This window comes from Protopterus annectens, chromosome 9.part0 (assembly GCF_019279795.1).
Source record: "Protopterus annectens isolate FY-2018-M chromosome 9.part0, PAN1.0, whole genome shotgun sequence".
In the NCBI taxonomy this organism is placed as follows: domain Eukaryota; kingdom Metazoa; phylum Chordata; order Ceratodontiformes; family Protopteridae; genus Protopterus; species Protopterus annectens.
Window position 1 is genome coordinate 1,001,353,150 of NC_056743.1, and position 22,246 is coordinate 1,001,375,395.

General features: G+C 36.1%; 1 protein-coding gene and 1 long non-coding RNA gene across 3 annotated transcripts in view; one reads left to right on the top strand and one right to left on the bottom strand.

Moving 5' to 3' along the window:
• Positions 1-17,386, bottom strand: part of LOC122811738 — a 31,480-nt gene extending 14,094 nt beyond the window's left edge. The window contains exon 1 of one of the 2 annotated variants that reach the window (XR_006366284.1): positions 17,106-17,386. This is a non-coding gene — a long non-coding RNA (uncharacterized LOC122811738). Of the gene's footprint in view, positions 1-17,087 lie in introns of both variants that reach the window. The other variant, XR_006366283.1, reaches the window with a different exon arrangement.
• A 163-nt stretch (positions 17,387-17,549) lies between these two features.
• Positions 17,550-22,246, top strand: part of KMT2D (lysine methyltransferase 2D) — a 3,358,270-nt gene continuing 3,353,573 nt past the window's right edge. The window contains exon 1 of the mRNA XM_044082193.1: positions 17,550-18,260. The gene's annotated coding sequence lies outside the window, so the exon portion shown is untranslated. The remainder of the gene's footprint in view (positions 18,261-22,246) is intronic.

Here is a 22,246-nt window from a genome sequence, read left to right on the forward strand (position 1 = left end):
TCAATTCTCTTTATCCAACTTCATCTCTTTACATTCCACTTATTCACAATAGTGACAGAGACAAGTAGTCCAACAACAAAGTTTCAATATCAACTTATGGACAAAATTCAATTCTGTCTTAGAGACTTAGATATCTCAGCTCATACTAACCTTCTTAGGAAGTCAGCCTATCAGAACACTGGAGTATTTTGTTTCTATTGTTTCCACCTTTGTATTCAGAAAACGTTAGACACTTATCACAATGTTCCTGGTTCAATGACTTAGAAACACATAACCAGAATATTTAAAGTAAATAGTATAACGTACAGATAAAATATAACCATTATAGTAATTAATCTTGAAGGAATCACTTCCAAACTAATTCATGTTAAAATTTGTTGGAGTTAAAGTGTTGAATTTTAAAATGTTCCATGCTTCTTTTTGTAACACTTGGAAGTAGAAACTCAAATGAGACCTGATGCAGTGTTACAAAAACCTTAAGGCATCATGGAACCCACCATGCTGACTTTCAACATGTTGTACAACAGGTTTAGTCGAGACATTGCACCTAATGTTTCATAGCTTTTCCAAAATATATGTGAATCCTTCAAAGTGTTTTCATATGCAACATTTAGGGGGATTACAAGACAAAAAAGGGTATGTCCAGTTGCCTTATTCCACTTTCATCTGGAATTACTTATATCATGAACTCAATGTAACTGCATGACATTTTTGCAGTCTCTCAGAAACAATGTCTAACTAACTTTGCTGTTACTATTTTCATCACCACACTGCTGATGTCCTCCCTTATACCTCATTATGATGTCTATATCATATCGTCAAATGCTTAATTTATTGAACACCTAATCGTTTAACCCTAATCACTGAACAGAACTATCTATTCACCTAATGACCTATTCATCAAACTGGAAATCATTGAAATGTTTTAGTTGGCCAACACCTGGAAAGGTAAACTTTTTTTACATTTTTGCAAGGGGGGCTGCTCCCCCCATCCTGAAATTAATATACCAACTCCAAGACCACACTAGAATGAGGTATGGGTAAATCATGGTCAGCTGGCATGTCAATCCTACAATGTAAAAGTAAACTCTTTTGATGATTTCCAGTTCACTAATTAGGTCATTCAGTGAATCGGTAGTTCGGTGAGTAGGTGTTAGATAAATTAAGCATTCAATTATATGATATGTACCCCAGGTTTGTTACTGATGCTATTAAGAGATTGTGGAGAGTATACAAAGAAAGGTGCTGTACTTAAATTAGTGTCCTATGAAAATTCAAAAGCTTTCAACATTATCAGACAAGCGCACATACTGAGAATCTTGAAAGAGTATGATGTATAAAGTAAAGGTTATTTATGAACATTCTCATATTAAAACATTAGTTTATGGATATTACAGAAGGAGATAAGAATGCTGAATATGATCAGACAGGGCTAATATTTCAATCAGGTATTATTTTAATTAGTAATTAATACAGCAATAAAGTTAAAAAGTGTGTGACAGTTTTTTTAAAACACCTTTATTGAATTATCACTTCCAACATAGGGGAAATTTACATTTATACAAAAGTAATCAAACTGTATTAAATTAACATTAACAAACATTATACTTCATTGCTATATATCATATAACCTAAGGAACATTACATACATTATTCAATTCCTGCTCATTTTATTTAACCAAGAAACATCTTTATAAACCATCACTTATGACATAAACAATCATACATAAAGGAAAATGAAACTGTATTAAATTAACATTAACAAACATTACACTTCATTGCTATGTATCATATAACCTAAGGAACATTACATAAATGATTCAATTCCTGCTCATTTTTTTTTAACCAAGAAACATCTTTATAAACCACTTATGACATAAACAATCATACATAAAGGAAAATGAACCACACCGGCACAATCCTAGTTATAAGCCGCGGTGGTGCAGTGGTAGCATTGTCGCCTCACAGCAAGAGGTTCTCCTGTTTGATTCTCGGCTGGAGCACCTTCTGTGTTGAGTCTGCATGTCCTCCTTGTGGTTGCGTGGTGATCGAAAGACACGAGTGAATGGGCGTGCCTTCGTTGAAGGTTGGGCGTCGGGCTGGCACCTCGGCACCATAATAAAAAAATGGCTGCCAATCATTAGCAGACCGGAGTTCCGCTGTGGTGACCCCTAACCGGGAAAAGCAGAAAGAAAAACCACCACCAGCACAATCCTAGTTGCAAACATTTTACATCACAAACCATACTGACACTCTTCAGTTGCAAACATTATACATCACCTTTAATCTACCCAATCATTTTCAAACATTAAACCAAATTTGAGCTAGACGGAATGAAAGAACAGATATCCAGAAAGCAAACGGGACTCAATGCAGCAATGTAGGCCAGTGACTCGAAGCAAGACCCTAACCAAATAAATAGCGGTGACTCTGAACAAAGTGTCTCTAACAGTTCAATTGATAACACTATTGTTAATTTATCCAAGCATGTTTTTGATGAAACTGAAATTTCTCTTTTGACCAAAGGACTGTTTATCCCTTCAGTAGAAGGTAATATTACTGATATCTTAAAAGAACTTAGACTATTTGTTCGCAATGTAGAATTAAAGAAAATGTATGGCAATAACTCAAATAATGTGGGAAATGTGTTAAAGCGTGACAGTGTATTTGTTCCAATACTTTCACCTGTAATACATAGCATTTTATAACTTATGTGAGAATCAAATATAAGATTTATTCATTAAGCAAACTAAATCTAGTAATAAATATTTTAATGTTACTTCTGAACAAAGGTCTGCACTAGATAGATTAAGTAAAATGTGTGATATTAATATAAAGCAGCGAAAACAAGGAACGTTCCACCAGAGCAAAATAAGCATAAAACTTTAATGGATAAAAACAACTTCTATCCTCAGAACCAGGACAAGCGCTTTCGGCAATATGCCTTCATCAGATCCTAATTAACTAGTCCTGAGCATCTTACTTTTAAAAAGACATCCAATCACAGTACCGACTTTTGAATCACATGATACATTAAAATAAAATGCAAATTGGCATAATTCATCAACTACTAAGATTAACCAATCATTCTTTGTGAGCATAAAAACTTGAATTTATAACCAATTAAATTATTTCTTTAGTCTCTTCCTCATTATTTTCCACGAATAAGAGGAATAAACCCAGACCCAGTCTTTCAACCAAAAATAGAAATAGGCTTGCCGAAACCCTCTTGGCCATACGACACAAAGAAATTCTTACTTGAAATTAACCAATAAGAGTGGGTTAGGCCTACAGATCAACCAGCCGATGGAATCGTATTAAGGGTGGAAAAAATGTTTCCTTCCATCAGATGTGAATGTATCTGTCTTTAACAAACTTTAAAAATCACTTGATAGTTGCTATTAGACTTCAACTTCAAGACATCTTTGCCTATAATACTTTCTTAATCACAAAGAACTTTGTAGAGTGCTTTGTTTGCGTGCTTATACATCTCCGCAAAAACGGCAAGCCATTATTGCCATCCTTAGATTACATTTCATTCATAATTTTATGCTGTTTTTAAATTTTTTTCAATTCTTAATTCTAAAGCAATGAAATGCTCTTAATATTCTTATTTTATCTTCTCAAGAATCCTTATTTCACAATACTGTTTCCAATATCATAATTATTACTATTCATTTCCCAGACAATTAGTCATCAGGATTCACATTTATAACCAATAAGAACTTTTCATAAACTCATTGGGATTAAAGGTAACATAGTTATTACTGTTCATTTCCTGGCCAATCAGCATAGAAAATTCTCATTCTTAGCCAATAGAAACCATTCACAGTCTGAAAATAGTATCATGGCATATATTTAAAAAAATCACTTGATGGCAATTAATTTAGACAAGCTTCACATTGACTTTACAGATGCAATTCCCCTGATTTAAGGACTTTATATACTGCTTCATTTGTGTACTTGAATATCTCTGGAAGAACACCAGGTTAATAATGCCTACCGCAAATTTTTAAAACTGGTTTTATCCAAAAGATTGTTCTTGTGAAGTTTATAATTAAACTTTCACATATAGCCTTAACTCATATTAAGATGTAAAGGAGCATAGTTGCTACTATTCATTTTCTGGCCAATCGACATGTCAGATTCACTTATATACCCAATAAAAACCATCCACAGGCTAAGGGACTTAATGTGCTGCTTTACTTTATATAAACATTTCTCCAGCAGGTAGAAATAACAAGTTAATAATGCCTTCAGCACAGCTGTTACAGTTTATAACAGCATCTTCACTCATATTGTGATGTAAAATGACATAGTTGCTACTATTCGTTCTCTGGCCAATCGGCATATCTGTTTCACATTTACACCCAATAGAAACCATCCACAAGCTAGAAAACGTTATATACTACTTCGCTTTTTGCAAACATTTCACGGGCATGTCGAAATAGCAGGGCTGATATTGCCTTCCGCAAAGTTATGTTTCTTTCATGGACTTTATACTGTATTTAAATATGCATTTTGTTTAATCAGAAAGAATACTTTTGAAATTACTCTTGTAATTTATGGTTAAACTTTCACAAAGCATGTTGACTCACTTTGTGATGTAAAGTAACATGATTGCTACTATTAGTCTCTGGCCAATCAGCATATCAAATTTGCGCTCGTAGCCAATAGAGACCATCAACAGACAAGAGAACATTAAATGCTAATTACTTTATATATGCAATTCACCAAGAGGATGCCAGAGAAGTTTATCTAAGATCATGGTTCACAGTGCAATACTTAATACTATTCATTTCCTATTCAAACAACATAGGGAATTCATAGTCATCACCAATAAAAGCCGTCCATAGACACAATGTGATTAAAGATAACATAATTGTTACTGTTTGTTTTCTAGCCAATTGGCTTGGATGAATCACTTTTGCAGCCAATAGAAATTATTCACAGATGAAAGATGACATCATAATCTGTAATTTGGAAAACCATTTGATGGGTACTACTTTAAGGCAAACAACATACTATCCTACTGAATAAAACTTCCTTTGCCTAAACTTTTATTTGACATTATGCTTGTGTGCATATCTATATAAAAGCGGCAAGGTAAAAGGATCATCTGCAGAATAACATCTGTAGAATAACAGTTCTTTATTGAATTTTAAAATGCTTTTTGATACTCTTTTCATTTAATCTTGCCCCAAAAATATATTCTTGCAAGGACTCTTCCAATAGTAGTTCCATAAAGCACCTTAGCTCGCAATAAAATTCAGAATATCATGGTTATTACTATTCATTTTCTGGCCAATCAGTATATCAGACTCAAATTTAAGGCCAACAGAAATCATTCACAAGCAAGATGACTTTTTGTAGTATTTCACTTTTGTACATAAGGGTCTCCAAGGAAGCAGCAGGTTACAAATACCACCTGCAAATTTATAATTCTTTTGTGAGTTGTACACTGCTTTCTAATAAATTAATTTTAGCTATAGCAGTGTTCTTGCTCTTACAGGAGCTCTTGGAACTTATACTTATACCTCCACAAATCAGATAGTGTGAGTGATGGTATCATGCTTTGTTTTGAAAGTAGCTGTTTAAGGCAAACAACAGATTGTCTTTGCAAATATAACTTTCCTTAACAAAGAGCTTTTCTAGTGCTTCACTTTAATATGTACGTATCTCCAACGTAACAGCAAATAGTGCCTTCTACAAGGCTATGTACCTCTCGTAGACTTTATGCTATGATATAATATAATACGTTTAAGTTCAATTCTCTCCAAATAATTGTTGTTGCAGGGATTCTTAGAGTTTGTTCTTTTCTTTCCTCAGCGAGCCTAATACATTTGCTAACAATAGGGTTATTATTCTTTTTCTAGCCAATTGGTGTATAGGATTTGCATTTATCACCAATAGAGGCCATTTGCAGAGAAAATAATGGCATATACCTTTGACAAGGTTATACTCCTTTCCTAATCTTCCTATAACATCTTAATATATCCTTGATTTAATTTTTACAGAGGTTATTCTTAGGAAATTTCTTGATAATTCTAACTTTGCTTCCATAAATATCATTGCTTCATAGTGCGATCTCAAACTATATAGTTATTATTATTCATTTCCTTGGTCAATCAATGTATAGATTTCTCATTTCTGACCAAAAGAAATGAAGGAAAACTTATTAATGAAATGTTATTTGTTGCTGAATATATAAAAAAGTTTTTCTCAGCAACTTCTTTCGTTTAGTAGGTAGCGTCTTTGCAAAAATGTTAAGCAAATGTCAATAGCTGCAAACTAGATAGTTAAAATAATATATTTTCTCTGTATTGTCTAAGTAGTTCTATTTTTTAGCACTTAATCTCCTTTCTTTCAGGAATGGTTTCAATGGTACTTGTCCATTTAGAACAGGTGGATGGTCTTCTCTCAGATTCATAATCGATTTGGCCTCTTCTATCTCAGTTTTATTAATTAAATCTTCTTCTCTTGCTATGGGTTCTATTTTTAAAATAACCATAAAAGTGAAGGAATGTGTAATAGTCATTCAAATAAGGGTGTACACAGCATTGGTTTCTGTATGATTCCTAATGTCTGATTGATGCTTAAATATACGTTTTTTCAACATCCTGTTCGTCTTCTCTACATAGTAACTTGGACATTTGTCACATGTGGCAATATAGATAACATTTATACTTTGACAGTTAGCATAGCCATGAAACCAGTATCTTTTCTCAGTAATAGGAAGAATGAAGTGATTATTAGTATTAATTACTGAACAGGCCTTGGATGTGCCACATCTATAGGTACCCATTTTGTGGGAAGGTTTATTATTGATCAGTCTTGATCCATTCTTGTTACATAACATTCTTTTCAAGTTCTTCCTATTCTTGAAAGTAAAACGAGGAGCCTCTCCTATTTCTTTCAGTTTACTATCCGATATCAAAATGGGCCAATATTTCTTAATCACCGAGCATATTACAGCATTATCTGTACTACAGGTAATATTCACTCTCAGTGGTTGTGGTCTACTTTTCTTATCCTCATAAACAGAGGTATTCAGAATCTCAGTGGTATTATTTTGTTGATAAGACACTGAGTAGTAAGGTTTACCCTTTTTGGCCCTAATGGTCAAAGCTTGCTCCTTAGTCATCTTAATTTTGTCCATTTTGTATCCTCGTTCAGCAAAATCACATAGTAATTTATTATCTTCTCGAATGAAGGTCTCTTCTTGTGTGCATAGCCTAGATATGCGTGTCACTTGGTTATCCACTATATTGTGGAAAATATGCCTAGGGTGCATGCTAGAATGATGTAACGTGGTTTCTCCACAGTGATTTCCTGAAGAGCATGATGTCTAGTCCCTCTGTTGGATCTAATAGCACTTTCACATCCAAAATATCCACCATGTTTCTGGATACATTGACTTCAAATTTAAGAAAAGTAGTAGTATTTGTCAAGTATTTAACAAATCCATTTATTTCTTGTTCATCCCCATTCCAGAGGACAAAGATGTCATCCACAAATCGATTATATAATACTACATTCTTGGCCCATAAATTTCCTTCATCAATGGCCCATTTTTTCTCCCATTGGGCTAAAACCAAATTGGCATAGCTGTTTGCGCAGGGGGTGCCCATTGCCACCCCCATTTTTGCCAAAAATAAGTTGTCATAGACAAATACATTGCTCTCTAGTACCATCTCTAATAATGTACATATAACATGAATCCTTCTTTCCTTCTCTTAATAGATCTCATATGGCCTCTATGCCATATTGATTAGGTATGGATGTAAAAAGACTATTCACATCCATAGTGGCCAAAAGTAAGTCAGAGAGATTAGTTTTATCCTTCATCACTTCAAAAAGTTGGTGTAAGAACTGTGCTGTGTCTTTTATTACCGTAGGAACTTTCTCTAAATATTTCTTGAGCTCATCTTCTAGGTAAATAGACAAAGATTCCGTGGACCAGCCTCGTCCTGCCACTATCGGGTGCATAGGGGGCTTCTGATAGTCTTTGTGAATCTTTGGTAACCCACTAATAGTAGGTACTACAGGATGTTCAACCATAAAGAAATCATACATATTCTTATTGATACTTCTTTCAATTAATAACTCATAAAAGGTATCATTAATCTTCAGCTTCATCAGATCTAGATTTTTCTTATTGATCTTTTTATATGTATCTTGGTCATTTAACATTTTATAAATACTTCTAACATAGTCTTCTGTACCCATTATTACCACTGCACCTCCTTTATCAGCGGGCTTGATAATGATGTCATCTCTCTTCTGTAATTCTTTCATAGCCTCAAACTCTCCTTGAGTTAGGTTAAAGTAATGACTGCCTTTCTTTTTATCTCTAATTTCAAAGACGTCTTGCTCACAGAGATGCACAAAAGTGTTCACAGTAGGACGGCTACATGCTACAAGTCTACTGGGTTTTCTGTATTTTCTCTGTTCCTGACCCCCTATTAAATTGCTGTTATTACCAAAAATGTGTTTCAGTGTGATATTTCTTCCGAAACATTTCAAATCCATGGCAAATTCATCGAATGTCGATTTAATTGATGGTATAAAACTCAACCCCTTTTCCAGAACATTAATCTGTTCTTGGGTTAGCCTACATTTTGATAAATTAACAACTAATGAATTCTTATTCACATTTTCCTTCTTTTCTTTTCTCTGCTCATTGACCTGGCTGTTTGTTGTTCTTTGGTTTGTATTAAAAAAGGAAGCTGCTGTTCTATAGGTAGATGTGCAGCTCCCTTCTTCGGCACTGTTCCAGTTCCATTAGTACATTCTTCATCGTTCAATCATTGTGTTATTTGTAGAGGGTTCTTTAGTTATATTACCACTGGCATCCTGGCCTACACTTTCAATATTTTCTTCCATATGACTAATACTTCCGTTCATCAAGTTTCTAGCCATTCTAGTTTCATTACTATGATGTACTTCCACATTAGCCATAACTCTTGGCATTCCCTTTTCCTGTTTATGAGATTCTGTGTTACTTATATTGCTAATTCGATCTTTCCTTCTGACATTATAATTCGTTGTCCTCGGCCATTCAAATAGACGACCTTGTTTGATGTCATTAACATCCCGTAGCAACTTCTGACTTTTCATTTCTTTAAGTTTCCGTTCATAGGCTGTTAGTTTGTCCTGTAGACCCTCTAGTTTACTTAAACTGACATCTGAATGTTTCATATGTTCAAGTTCTTTTTGTTTAGTCTCAATTAAAATATTAGTTTCTTCTTCCTGTGGTTTGAAAAAGTCTATAAATAGTTTCATATAACTGAACCTAGTCTAGATATTTATAGCTTGGCAATTGGCTAGGAGCTCTGGGTACACATTCCCATAACTGGGCATGCATTTCACTCAAAATCCTCGTGGTATCAGCTGATGGTTAAGGCAAGCTTCCATATGGAAGCGTTGCCATTGTAGTAGTTTTAATCGATATGCTGCATTTTCTACTGTTTTATAAATCTCCTCAAACCCCAGATCTACAGTTTCAACTAAAGGCATAGCTATTTCAGTTCTATCCAAATCCAACTGTAACAAAGGATTCAAAGTACATGTTAGCTCCGTTGCCATTCTTTTTCTTAGAGTTTCTATCTCAAAAACATGACTTTTGTTCAATTCCATTTCAGCAAAAAAAACGTATGTAGTGTAACCTCGATAAAGCAAAGTAGTCCAAGAAAAAATCAAGTATACACTACCAAAGTAGTCCCAGGAAAAACAGAAAAAACAAGGAATGTTCCACCACAGCGAAATAAGCATAAAACTAATGGATAAAAACAACTTCTATCCTCAGAACCAGGACAAGCGCTTTCGGCAATATGCCTTCATCAGATCCTAATTAACTAGTCCTGAACATCTTACTTTTAAAAAGACAGATATCCAATCACAGTGCCAACTTTTGAATTGCATGATACATTAAAATAAAATGCAAATTGGCATAATTCATCAACTATTAAGATTAACCAATCATTCTTTTTGAGCATAAAAACTTGATTTTATAACCAATTAAATAATTTCTTTAGTCTCTTCCTCATTATTTTCTGCGAATAAGAGGAATTAACCCAGACCCAGTCTTTCAACCAATAACTGAGAACCAAAGAACCAAAATGAATGTGAATGTTTTTTATTGGCTAAGAATGAGAATTTTCTATGCCGATTGGCCAAGAAATGAACAGTAATAACTATGTAACCTTTAATCCCAACGAGTTTATGAAAAAGTTCTCATTGGTTATAAATGTGAATCCTGATTACTGATTGGCTGGGAAATGAATAGTAATACTCTTGATATTGGAAACCGTATTGTGAAATAAGGATTCTTGAGAAGATAAAATATGAATATTAAGAGCATTTCCTTGCTTTAGAATTTAATTAAGAATTGAAAATATTTTAAAAGCAGCATAAAATTATGAATGAAATGTAATCTAAGGATGGCAATATGAGCTTTCCGTTTTTGCGGAGATGTGTAAGCACACAAACAAAGCACTCTACAAAGTTCTTTGTGATTAAGAAAGTATTATAGGCAAAGATGTCTTGAAGCTGAAGTCTAATAGCAACTATCAAGTGATTTTTAAAGTTTGTTAAAGACAGATACATTCACATCTGATGGAAGGAAACATTTTTCCGCCCTTAATACGGCTCCATCAGCTGGCTGATCAGTAGGCCTAGCCCACTCTTATTGGTTAATTTCAACTAAGAATTTCTTTGTGTTGTGTGGCCAAGAGAGTCTCGGCAAGCCTATTTCTATTATTGGTTGAAAGACTGAGTCTGGGTTAATTCCTCTTATTCGTAGAAAATAACGAGGAAGAGACTAAATAAATTATTTAATTGGTTATAAAATCCAGTTTTTATGCTCACAAAGAATGACTGGTTAATCTTAATAGTTGATGAATTATCCCAATTTATTTTAATGTATCATGTGATTCAAAAGTTGGCACTGTGATTGGATGTCTGTCTTTTTAAAAGTAAGATGCCCAGGACTAGTTAATTAGGATCTGATGAAGGCATATTGCCGAAAGCACTTGTCCTGGTTCCGAGGATAGAAGTTGTTTTTATCCATTAAAATTTTATGCTTATTTCACTGTGGTGGAACGTTCCTTGTTTTCTTTCTGCATTTCCCTGTTTTTCCCGGGACGTACTTTGATAGTGTATACCTGATTTTTTTTTTTTGGATTAATATAAAGCAAGCAGATAAAGGAGGTAAGATTGTGATTATGGATGCTACACAATATGATGAATGGATGTATGTTCTGCTTAATGATCCTTTGACTTTTAAAAGAATAGATGTCAGCTGTGAATGCAATTATTTATAGAGTTAAATTATTTTTATACGATCTACTTATGAACATATCTATTACTGCAGATCTGTATACTTTCTTATATGTTGCCAACCCTGTAGTACCAGTTATATATGGATTGCCTAAAATTCATAAAACCATAAGACTACCACCTACGAGACCAATTGTATCTGGTTCCCAATGGGTTACTACTGCTTTGTCAAAGTATTTAGAACAAAAATTATTTGGTCTTCTTAAGTTTGGTCCAAGTTTTATTAAGGACACTAATGACGTTTTGAAATAATTATATACGTGGTCTAAATCTACAACTGTTTTTTTAATATTTTATTAGTTACTATGGAAATAAAATCACTGTTCACCATCATACCTCATGATATAGGTAATCAAAATATAAGGGAATACTTGGTAGCCCACAGTAACTTTCTAAATGAGAAGGTAGAAATGTTTTGTGCTATTTTAAATGTCATACTTAAAAGTAATGTCTTCATATATAATGATGGATTCTTCCACCAGCAATTGGAGGTAGTAATGGGTACCCGCGTTGCTAACAGTTATGCCAATTTGGTATTGGGTAGGTTGGAAGAGATGTTTATTTATAATAATGACAGCTTTTTTCATGCTGATTTAGTATTTTATAAACGTTTTGTGGAGGACATCTTTCTCATTTGGACTGGTAGTGAAGATTCTTTACTAGATTTTGTTTTAAAACTAGAAAGTCCTTCCACCTTTTTAACTTTTGATACCCATATGTCTGAAGAGACTGTTAACCTTTTAGACATTACAGTTATGTACAAGGATAGTGACTCTAACACTATGATACACAGAAAGAATGTAGAGTCTACACACTATATGCACTATAGTAGCATGCATCCTAGATTCATGAACAATAGTGTAGTGGATAGTCAATATTTAAGAGCAAGCAGACTAAACACTAATGATAAAGATTTTAAGAAAGACATGTATAGTATGACTAATGATTTTTATTCTAGAGGCTATAATTCTAAAATATTAGATAAGAACAAAGAATTTGTACTAGCGCATCAACATGATATAGGTGTACCTTATTTCTCTAATAAATATGATACAAGGACAGAAGAAACAGCTGATAGCAATAATGATAGCAAATATAATAATTTAGGCTACATTATGAAGTTTAATAGACATACTAACACCATTCAACGAGTGATTTGTAATAATTGGGCTATCTTACAATTGAACCCTTAATTTAAGGATGTGGTAGGAGACAGACCAAGGTTTGTTTATAGGAAAGAAATTTAAGACATCATTTATGTTATAAAGATCAAACCTTTAGTAATAGAAGGATGGGCTAATAATTAGTAAGAAAAGTACTGTACCATGTCATAATTGTGTATATTGTATATATATATATATATATATATATATATATATATATATTAATACCAATAGTGAATTTATGTATCCAATTACACATGAACATTTTTAATTTACCACATTTGCTACTTGCAGTACTGAGAATGTAGTATACTTTGCTAACTGTGGAGCATGTGCTTGCTTCTATATAGGTAAAACTAATCAGAAACTAAAAGAAAGGACTGGATCTCACTTATCTGATATACATAGAAAATATGAAACAAATGTGGTAAGCAAACATATAATGAACTTTGGATCTGAAAATATTTTTAAGTTTAGAGACTTGCAGAAAATATGGAAATCTAGAAGGGGGATATAGTTAATCTTACTGAGCTAAATGAGTACAAATGTATTAATTATTTCAGAGCTGACATGAGCCCTGGCTTAAATAATATAAATAGTTTAAAACCAGTTTTGAAAAAGAGACAAGATTATATTTAAATATATATATATATATATATATATATATATATATATATATACACATACGAAGGAGATATCTTCAGAGCGGCACTGTGGGGACCCTTCTGACTCATCTAAGTCAGTATCTGATATTAGAGACTCCTGAGGGGAGTCTAGATGTTTCCTCTTACACAATCTCTTCTTGGGAACCTCATCAGTGGGACCTTCTGGTGAGGTCTCGGAAAAGCAAGGGCCACCCAATGGGCTTCCTGAGGCTCTGGTTCTCAACTCTTGGTAAGGATGTGTGAGGCAGAAGCAGACACAGGTGCTTTAGGGGAGGAGGAAGCCAGACCTGAGGTAGAGGATGTCTTAGGAGACATGACTCTCCTCATGGCATCGGCAGCACCTCTGCTCCGATGCAAGGGAACCGACGGATCCGAAGAAACTGTCGATATCCCTGAGACAGTGGGCTCCGAACCAGAGGTAGGAGCAGAGTTCATCCAAGCCGAAGCCCCAAGAGGCAGAGTCGGAACAGACAATTCAGTCCGACTATCCTCCCTGGACACGACTAGAGAGTGTCGGCTCCTAGAGTCCTCGATTGGCACTGAGGACATCAGAGTGCACGGAGTCGAAGACACTGAAGCAGGCGTCGGCTCCGAGGATTCCACTATCAACAGGTCTGACTCCTCCAGCTCCGAAGGACCAGCATGGCTCGGAGGAGGAATAGTTTGAGCTGGTGAAAGGGTCTTCGGCCCCGAAGCCATTTGGGTCAAAGCCAATAAAATTTTTGCCAAGGCCGGTGCCGATAACAGCTTCTGCATCACACAATCTACATCTAGATCTGACAGGCTGATAGAGGACCGAGAAGAGTGCACCGAAGGTGGTACTGACTGTAGTAACGGACTATTAGGCGCTTCGTTCCAAGACTGGGGACCACCTCCGAAAGAAAAAGACTGTCGGTTATGATGGCAGTGGAGCCGAAGTTGAAGATTTCTTAGAGTCTGAAGTCTTAGAAGACTTTGAGGACTTGCTGGATCCATCCTGGTCGGTCACAGCTTTTTGAAATGACGGTTTCAACAACCCTATGTCAGTAAGTTTTCTTTTCCTTTTCTGTAGGAGGAGAAGGAATGACATATAGCACAGCTATCCTGCAAATGCAGGGCTCCTAGACAGTACACACAATTTACATGGCTGTCTGTTACCGACATCTTTTGGCCACACTTTGGGCACTTTTTGAAACCGGACTTGGGGTGCTTGTCTTGGTCAGGCATTGAAAGTCTGGGAGAAAAATTACTGTCACCACAAAAATATCCTAACAGTAATTATCTACCAAAAACCTTAATAAAAATTAGGCTGTCTCTCTCTCACTCACACACACACACACACACACACACACACACACACACACACACACACACACACAAATGCAAGTGTAAATATTAAAGTGACAGGAAAAGCCTTCACTGTCTTCACCAACTGTCCGAAAACACACAAAATGAGCAGACTATGCAAAAAAAAGGAGATAGCTGCTAAGATAAAACACACTGTCTAAATATTTTAAGTCAGACAAAATTACTAACTACAAAAACTGCAACAGTAAAATAGAATCAAGCCTTTTCTAAGCAAAACACACCACACAGCAAAAACTATACACTATTTAACTAATTACCCAAAAAATGTGACAAAGGGTCACTGACTAAAAACACTCTATTAGTTAGCAAAAGTTTTAAACTAGGCCTAAAACAAGAGGCCAACTAGAAAATGTTTAAATCACACTAAAGGAAGGATCTAAAATGCAGAAACACACACACTAGAAAGCTGTAAGAGTTTTATAAACTATCTATCTAGATATAAGTAAGAAGTAAGAAGATAACAGTTTTACTGGCCCGAGATAATGCAAAACATCCGATCTAATGCAGCGGCAAACTAGATCTGAGGGCAACTCTAGGTGCATCATGGGATAGGGACTTGGCCTCAAGCTATCTGAAGACCTCGAGCTTTGCAATTGGCTGACTAGAAGCCGAGGGATCGGCTCAGAACCCAACAGTAAAGAATGAACGGCGACATAGAACAACTTCACATCATCAGTTTCATTTAGAAACACATCTCTAGTCCTTATTTGAATTTTATTTTATTTTTATTCAGATGAAAGTCATAAATGGAAAAAAGTAACCAAGATTTTAGTTTTCTCATGGCAAAATTATTTAAAACTCTTTGTACGGTGGACTCTGTCAGCAAACAAAAATGATAAATTGCCCATCTGGAAAAAATACACCAAAGCTCTTACTTGAGGGACAGAAATTTCTACAGGAGCTATGTGCTATGATAGCTTTCCACAAAACACATCTGTGCAATGGGGCCCCCAGTTCTAAATAATGAATTTGTAACAAAAAAAAAAAAAAAAAAACGACATTGTTCCACCTCTGAAGAGGCAGACAGTAGAGTTTCATTTGGGTGCTGTGTGGTTTTCTATATGACGTCTACAAAGAACTTAACATTTGGATTTATTTTGTATATCCCCCAACCCTTACATAATCTTTCCTATTCTCGTGAGAGCACACTGCTCTCTTGCAAGACTGCACCAGCAAAAGAATTCCTTTTTTTAAAATGCAGTTATCCACGGGAAGTACTATATTTCCTTTTTCTAAGTCAGTATTTGTCACTATTTTTTCAACAATTTCAGCCTGTAAGGTATAATTGCTATCGATCAACTTCTGCCCTTCCAAATACAGTAGCTGAGGCGCAGAGAACTCTCATGGCTCATTTTTTGTCACCATCATTTCATTGAACAGCTTCTCTTCCATACTCTGCTGTTTCTTGGGGCCATGACACTTCCCTCTCATTACTAGGCAACGAGTGGTAGAAGTTCCCCAGTTCCTTGCCTACATTTCTCATAGATGGGTCTCCACTGGAAAAAGGCTCCTAGTTTATGGGACTAACCAGATCATCAAAATATAAACAAATAAAAGATTCCATAAAACAAAGTGTATGACCACATCATGAGGACTGTATTAAACATTTTTATCCTTACTATTAATGTGGTGTTTTTATTGTATAATAAAAAATTACTATCAGCTTAAAATAAATAACAGACTCCCTTCACTGTGGTGAAATAATGATTTGAACATCTGTCTTTATCAATTAAGCCAAATCATAATTCCAATCACAATTTCATTCACAGTTGTACAGAGAAACTGGAGAGAAAGAAAGAAGCTATTCAACTGCCTTGGAAGAACCAGACGGCTAACTAGTCAGGTGTGCTCCTAAATATCATAAAACCACAATATCATCATCAGGGCCAGACAGACAGTCACATGTATTGGCCCACTGCTCTCATGCCATCGTTATTAAATTCATCATGAGAAGCTGAGTAGCCATGTAGTTCTGGCACTTTCAGGTGGAAAACAAACCCTATGGGACTGATGGACTTGTTGAACAACATCTGGCGTTTTTGTCTTTAGATAAACCACCTAGGTGTTTTCACCAAAATAATGATTAGTGCAAAACAGAAAAAATACCAGTTAGGACTCCATATGTCTCAACCTCTTAGGCAAGAAATCTGGGCAAAACTATGGGGGGGAGGGGGGGTTCAAAGGGGCAAAAATCGGGGCAATTGTTAAATATTACTCTTACAAACTTAGGAAGTTGACAGAATAAGAGGTCTTTCATCAGCATGTATTTTTATGAAGGAAACTATGTCTGAAACTAAAATATCTGTCATTAATTTGTGACTTCACAATCCTCTATGATTTGCCAGAAAAATAAAATTTTATGAGGACCACACAAAATGTGTCAAAAATCTGGGCAGTTAAGAGGTATGTTAAACTTACGACTAAAAATCGTTGAAGGGGCACGCTAGTTTGGTAGACTTAATTCAATAAAACGTCATAATTTCATACGCGATGCGTTTAATAGATACGTATTTTTGCTAGTGCAAGTTTATACGTTTTAAATAAAATATATACACAAAGCAAACATACTTACTAAACAAAACTTCCTTACTTGCTATTTCTTACAATCTGGTTGAAAGGTAGAGAGCCTAGAGCTTCAAAACCACGTCGCCTTTTGTTTACCTTGATGTTAACCAATGCACCTAGAGAGAAACTTTTTTACAATTTTTAATAACTATAAAAGCGCGTTCCTTTAACAACGACAAAACAACACTAACATTTGCAGCCCCCCGTTTGCTTCTACCACATTTGCATTCACAGAAACCCACACAACGAAATACACCTAAATGGGGATAAGCCCCCGTTACACCACGTGGTGCACTGGTATCATTGTAGCCGTGAACGGGTTAACACTAAGGCGGAGAGATACTCAGCTCTCAGGGGCTCAACAGCACCAAACAGTTGTGTAATCATCCGCTGTTTTCACATAAAATAAAACTGGTAATAGGGCTAATTTCACCTGGTAGGTTAGTGTTGCTGTTATGGTTAACTGGTCTTTTTAGATACTTTACAGCTGTTAAGTGCTGTATACTTTACAAACCGATCATATTGGAAAGCAGCTCCCAGGAGAACTACTTTCTCTGTGGATTGAAGATGGCTACCCTGTTCGACACTTTCTGTTCAATTTAGTAAAACCCACAGATCGTGGGATACTAGTAACTACATACCTTCCTCGTCTATTTCCAAAACGCTTCGGAGTGATTACGGATGAGTATATTGGACGGGGTTTGGGTAGTCTAAAGTGGAACACAGATCGGAACTTGATTGGGATGTCTCCAAAGCTGCTTTTTCCATAGTTTGGCGGAGTGAGAGAGGAGCCTGCTGTCTGATAACATCCTAACTAGTATCGGGTACAGGCAAGAGTGTACAGAGTGGACGGTGCGGAAAGTAAAAGGGACGGATATTGCAACGGTGCATCGGTGAAGGAAGTGAGCCTAGATATCCATGGCCTTGACAAAAAGCAAAGAAAGAAAACCACAGGAGAAACACTTATTATTTTTTTTAATACTTAAGTTTTAAAAACTCTAAAATGGAGTTTTACATCAGGGCGCAAATGGTATAAGGAAGCTGCTGGATCTGAGGATTTTATTGTGTGTGCATAAGGGCATTGTTGCTACAGGAATTTATTTTTTTTCTTGGAAAATTGGCGATGTTTACTATCCCATGGATTATGATTTTTTGAAGATTTCAGGACCGCATCTTAAAGGTAAGCCCTGACTGGTGTGCTTTTGAACCCTTCTTAGTTGGGAGCCTTAGCTTCTCGTTCCTGGACAGCGAGTTAAGATGAAGAAAATTCACTTTGCTCCCTTTGGATTTATTTTGTGGATTGTAAATTAAAAGAAATTCAGCGAAGGGCCCGGTGTAGCTGGGGGAGGGGGAGGATGCTTAATAAGTTAAGCTGATGGTCCTTCGACAGGGTCTGTATGTATTGTTTTATTTCTTACTGTTTTGCAAAGAGTTTAGTTTGGGTATGCACCAGTCAACTTGAATTGGTGGTTCTACTGCATTTGGGTCATTTACAACATGATGGAATGGACAGAAGAGTTACTGGGGGCGTCTTTGTTCCCTGTTTTATGAGAATATTATAGAAAAAAACACGCAGCCTATTTAATGCGTTCCGAAGCAAAATGTATTGTACTGTAAATACGAGAACAGTCTCTCTTTTCCGGTGGTGGGGGCTGTCCTCACTCCGTACTTCATATGTTTATTTTTCTCCCATTCCCGTTTTCTTGAACGGGACTATTTAGGTGATGGCTTATAATCGCTGGCAGAACACTTGGCCTGTCTTTCTCCTCTCAAAGATTCAGTTTTGTCTGAGTTTCCATTAATGTTTTATGTGAATTGCTTTTGAAGCTGCATTGACCTCTTGTATACACTGTCGTTGCGTGCCTGTGACCGGGAGTGGCAGGGGGTGCAATTTCCTTCCTCTGTTGCAAACATATCTTTTCACGATTGTTCCCTCCAAAAGCTTTAGTAAAATAAGCACATTTTCAACAAACGATCAAGTTAACATTGTGACCAACTTGTACTTTTTATATCCGAGTTAAGTTGGATTTTAGTGGGTAGCAGATCATCCCAGAGCGATGAGGCCTTCTACATGTTCGGTTGACGTTTTACATGGCCTGCAATACATTCACTGTATAGTTTGTGCTTTGTATGTGTATTTTGCAAGAGTCGTGGAGGTAGCTACATAAGTCTCTAAAGTTCACTGACTGATTATGTATAAAAAACAAACATAAACAAATAGTTTCTCTCTCTGTACTAATGATCACTCTGTTTACCGAGATGCTGACAACTGCTTTACACTCCTGCAGTCGTGGCTGGAGGTACTTAAACAAAAGCAGCTTATTTTGTTTTGCATTTGCTGCGTTTCTCCTTTCCTTACCGATTCTGGGTTTAAATTGAAAACTAGCTTTCCCATGGTTTGTCCTTTTCGGCAACAAATGAAACAAGGTTTTTAACTGTGTTTAAGGTGTCAAGTGAAGTAATGGAACATTTTGATTTAATATTAAGGACATGGTCAACGTAGTATATCTTTTCCCGTTTCTTTTGTAGGTTTTGGGCGTGTTTCTTATGTGTTACATTTTTATTTTGTTTTACAATTTCCTTATGTGAAATCCCAAGATGTTTGCGCATCTGTAGCCCCAGCGTTAGAAGGTTGTCAGAAAGGAGCTGGTTTAGAACTTTCAAGGGATGGGGATACAAATTCTGAACATGTACTTCTGATGTAAGCACTGCAAAAACATACATTTTCAGTTTGTAACAGTTCATGTGTCATCCAGGGGTGTGTATAAAGAACTGCAAGAACCTTGATGCACTTTAGGATTTGTACTTGTTAGCGTGATGTCAGTTTTGTAGTAAACATTTTAGGTCGACTAGATTGTATGAGAAAATTACAGGGACCATGCACAGACATTCATGTTTTTGTGGCTCAGTTTCTGTGGTGGCTCTGGGAGAAAAAGTGTTAAGAACAAATTTAAAATTAGAGAAATATGAAGAGGAGTGTCCATACTATATATAGTATAAGAAGAGTAGTAGTGATTTAAGCAGTGTAAGAACTAAATCACCTAGTGTGTTAAAAACGTGAATAGATAAGTAAATTTTTTTTATAATAATTTTAAATTTATATGTATTTGCAAGTAATACCCAGGTGTTGTCCATAAACATTTGCAAAGATGCAGTTACTACCTTTTTGTAAGTTACTACTGTAGGTGACCAATATGGGTGTGTCACAGTTGTGTACCACATTTAATGTTAACTGTTTACAAAGCAAGAGATTGCAAATGTAGCTTACATGCGCTGTGTAGTCGGTTATGTATATGCTGTGTTCACAGTTTTAAACGGTGAAATGGAAAATGTGTGTGCTACTTGCTACTAACTGTATAGTTGTTTGACAGTACAGTGAAGCACTGATATCCAGTTTATACACAGTGTCTGTATACTGGATTTGTTTACGGTGGTTCAAGTTATATGTCACAGCATGCAGTGGTGTAGTCTGTATGTCCTAATGTTTAGTTTGACTGCGTATTGACATTTTGCTTATGTGTAATGTGCCAATATACTGGCTTGCCCAATGCAGTATTTTGTTGTAATGTAGTTAGGTTCTTGTATACACTGTTTGCTTTTGGTTACAAGTATTGGGGTTGTAACTGTGAAAAGGGACTTCCGAGTCCAGGCTAATAATGGAGACTTGCATGTTCTGTTTACTTGGCAGAATGTTGCCAAACTCACTTTCCTTACCGGAAACCATGAGATAGGGCTGTGCTTTTTGTGGTTAGTGGGCTAATGTTTTGTAATTTTTATCTTTGGGAAATCACTTGGGGTCCAGTGTTCCTCTAAAACTGGTAAGTCAATTTTCTAACCATCCCAGAGAACTGTAGCATGCATCTGTTTTGTGACATGGTACGCAAGGAATAAAGTGGTTTCTTTATGCATATTTCATCTCACTTTTCTAAAAAATTGCTATGTGCAAATTTTGTGTTGTGGTTTGAGTGCCAAGTTGCTTCTTAGTAGGAGTTGTAATGTTATGATTTGATCCACTCTGTAGAAGATGTACAGGTTTGTGTATACATGTCACTATGTCAATATCAGGCTATAGGTGGAGGTGTATTTCTGTGTATGCGCTGGTGCAGTGGGGCAGTTAAATGTTGCTCACATCAACACGAGGGCTATGTTAGTATGTGGTTGAAGGCATAGGCACTGTTGGAGTCTGCACGAGCTTCATGCAGTCAAAGTGATGCAAGCTGTATGAAAAGATGCAAAAGAGAGGGAGGAAAAAACATAGTTAAGGCAATGCTACCCACAAGCTTGTGCCATTCTAGGAGTCATGTTCTTTTTGGAGGAAGGTATATATCTGGCAGGCACTATCTCTCTAGGTATTGGCAGTAGTTCAGTGTTGTGGTTGGTGAGGTTGCTTCTGTTGAGATAATTTTAGTATGGGGAGGCTTTGGAAGTAATTGGGTCATAGCAGAGTGGCTCCTTTTTTGTTTTTGTAGTCTGCTTGACTATTTGTATGAAAGCTAGGTACAGTTTTACTAGTAAGAATTCTGAAACAACTTGTGCTGTCTTTTTTCCCCATTGGGGTATTCTGTATTGGTTGTGTTGCCCTGTCTCCTGTAGTTGCACAGCTCTCCCCTGTGTTTTCAATTAAATTATATTTCTGACAGTCATCAGCTCCCTCTAAAATTTGTCCGAGTGGTTTGAGTCATGGCCTAGGAGTTTTGCCATCACCCGCCCAAAGGTGGTGCTGCTTGGTCATGTGCCTAGTTCAGTGGTTGTTTTGAGTCTTGGTCTTCAGTAGGACTTCCAAGAGCAGCCTGTCATTACACCAGCACATTATCCCCAGTCCTCTCCCTCTCCTGAAGAAGGGTAAGCAGTTTGTGTTTTCACTCCCTCATGTCTTTTGGGAGAGGTGCCTGAGAAGCTAATTGCATTTTGTTGTAGTTAGGATTTTATTCCTGTGAAACAGAATAGCTGACTTTCTTTGCACTTGTTATCTTTATCATCATGGCATTTTGTTTGCATGTGGTCCTGTATTCCAACTGCCTTCTTTACTCGTTTTATGTATGTGTTCTACATTTTGTGTCACTTTTTTTTTTTTTGTAGCCATTGTCAAGTTTCACTGCATTACACTTTCAGCAAGAAAACTCTTGTTTCATTACCTGCTTTGCTGTGAACAGTAAATTCTATTTT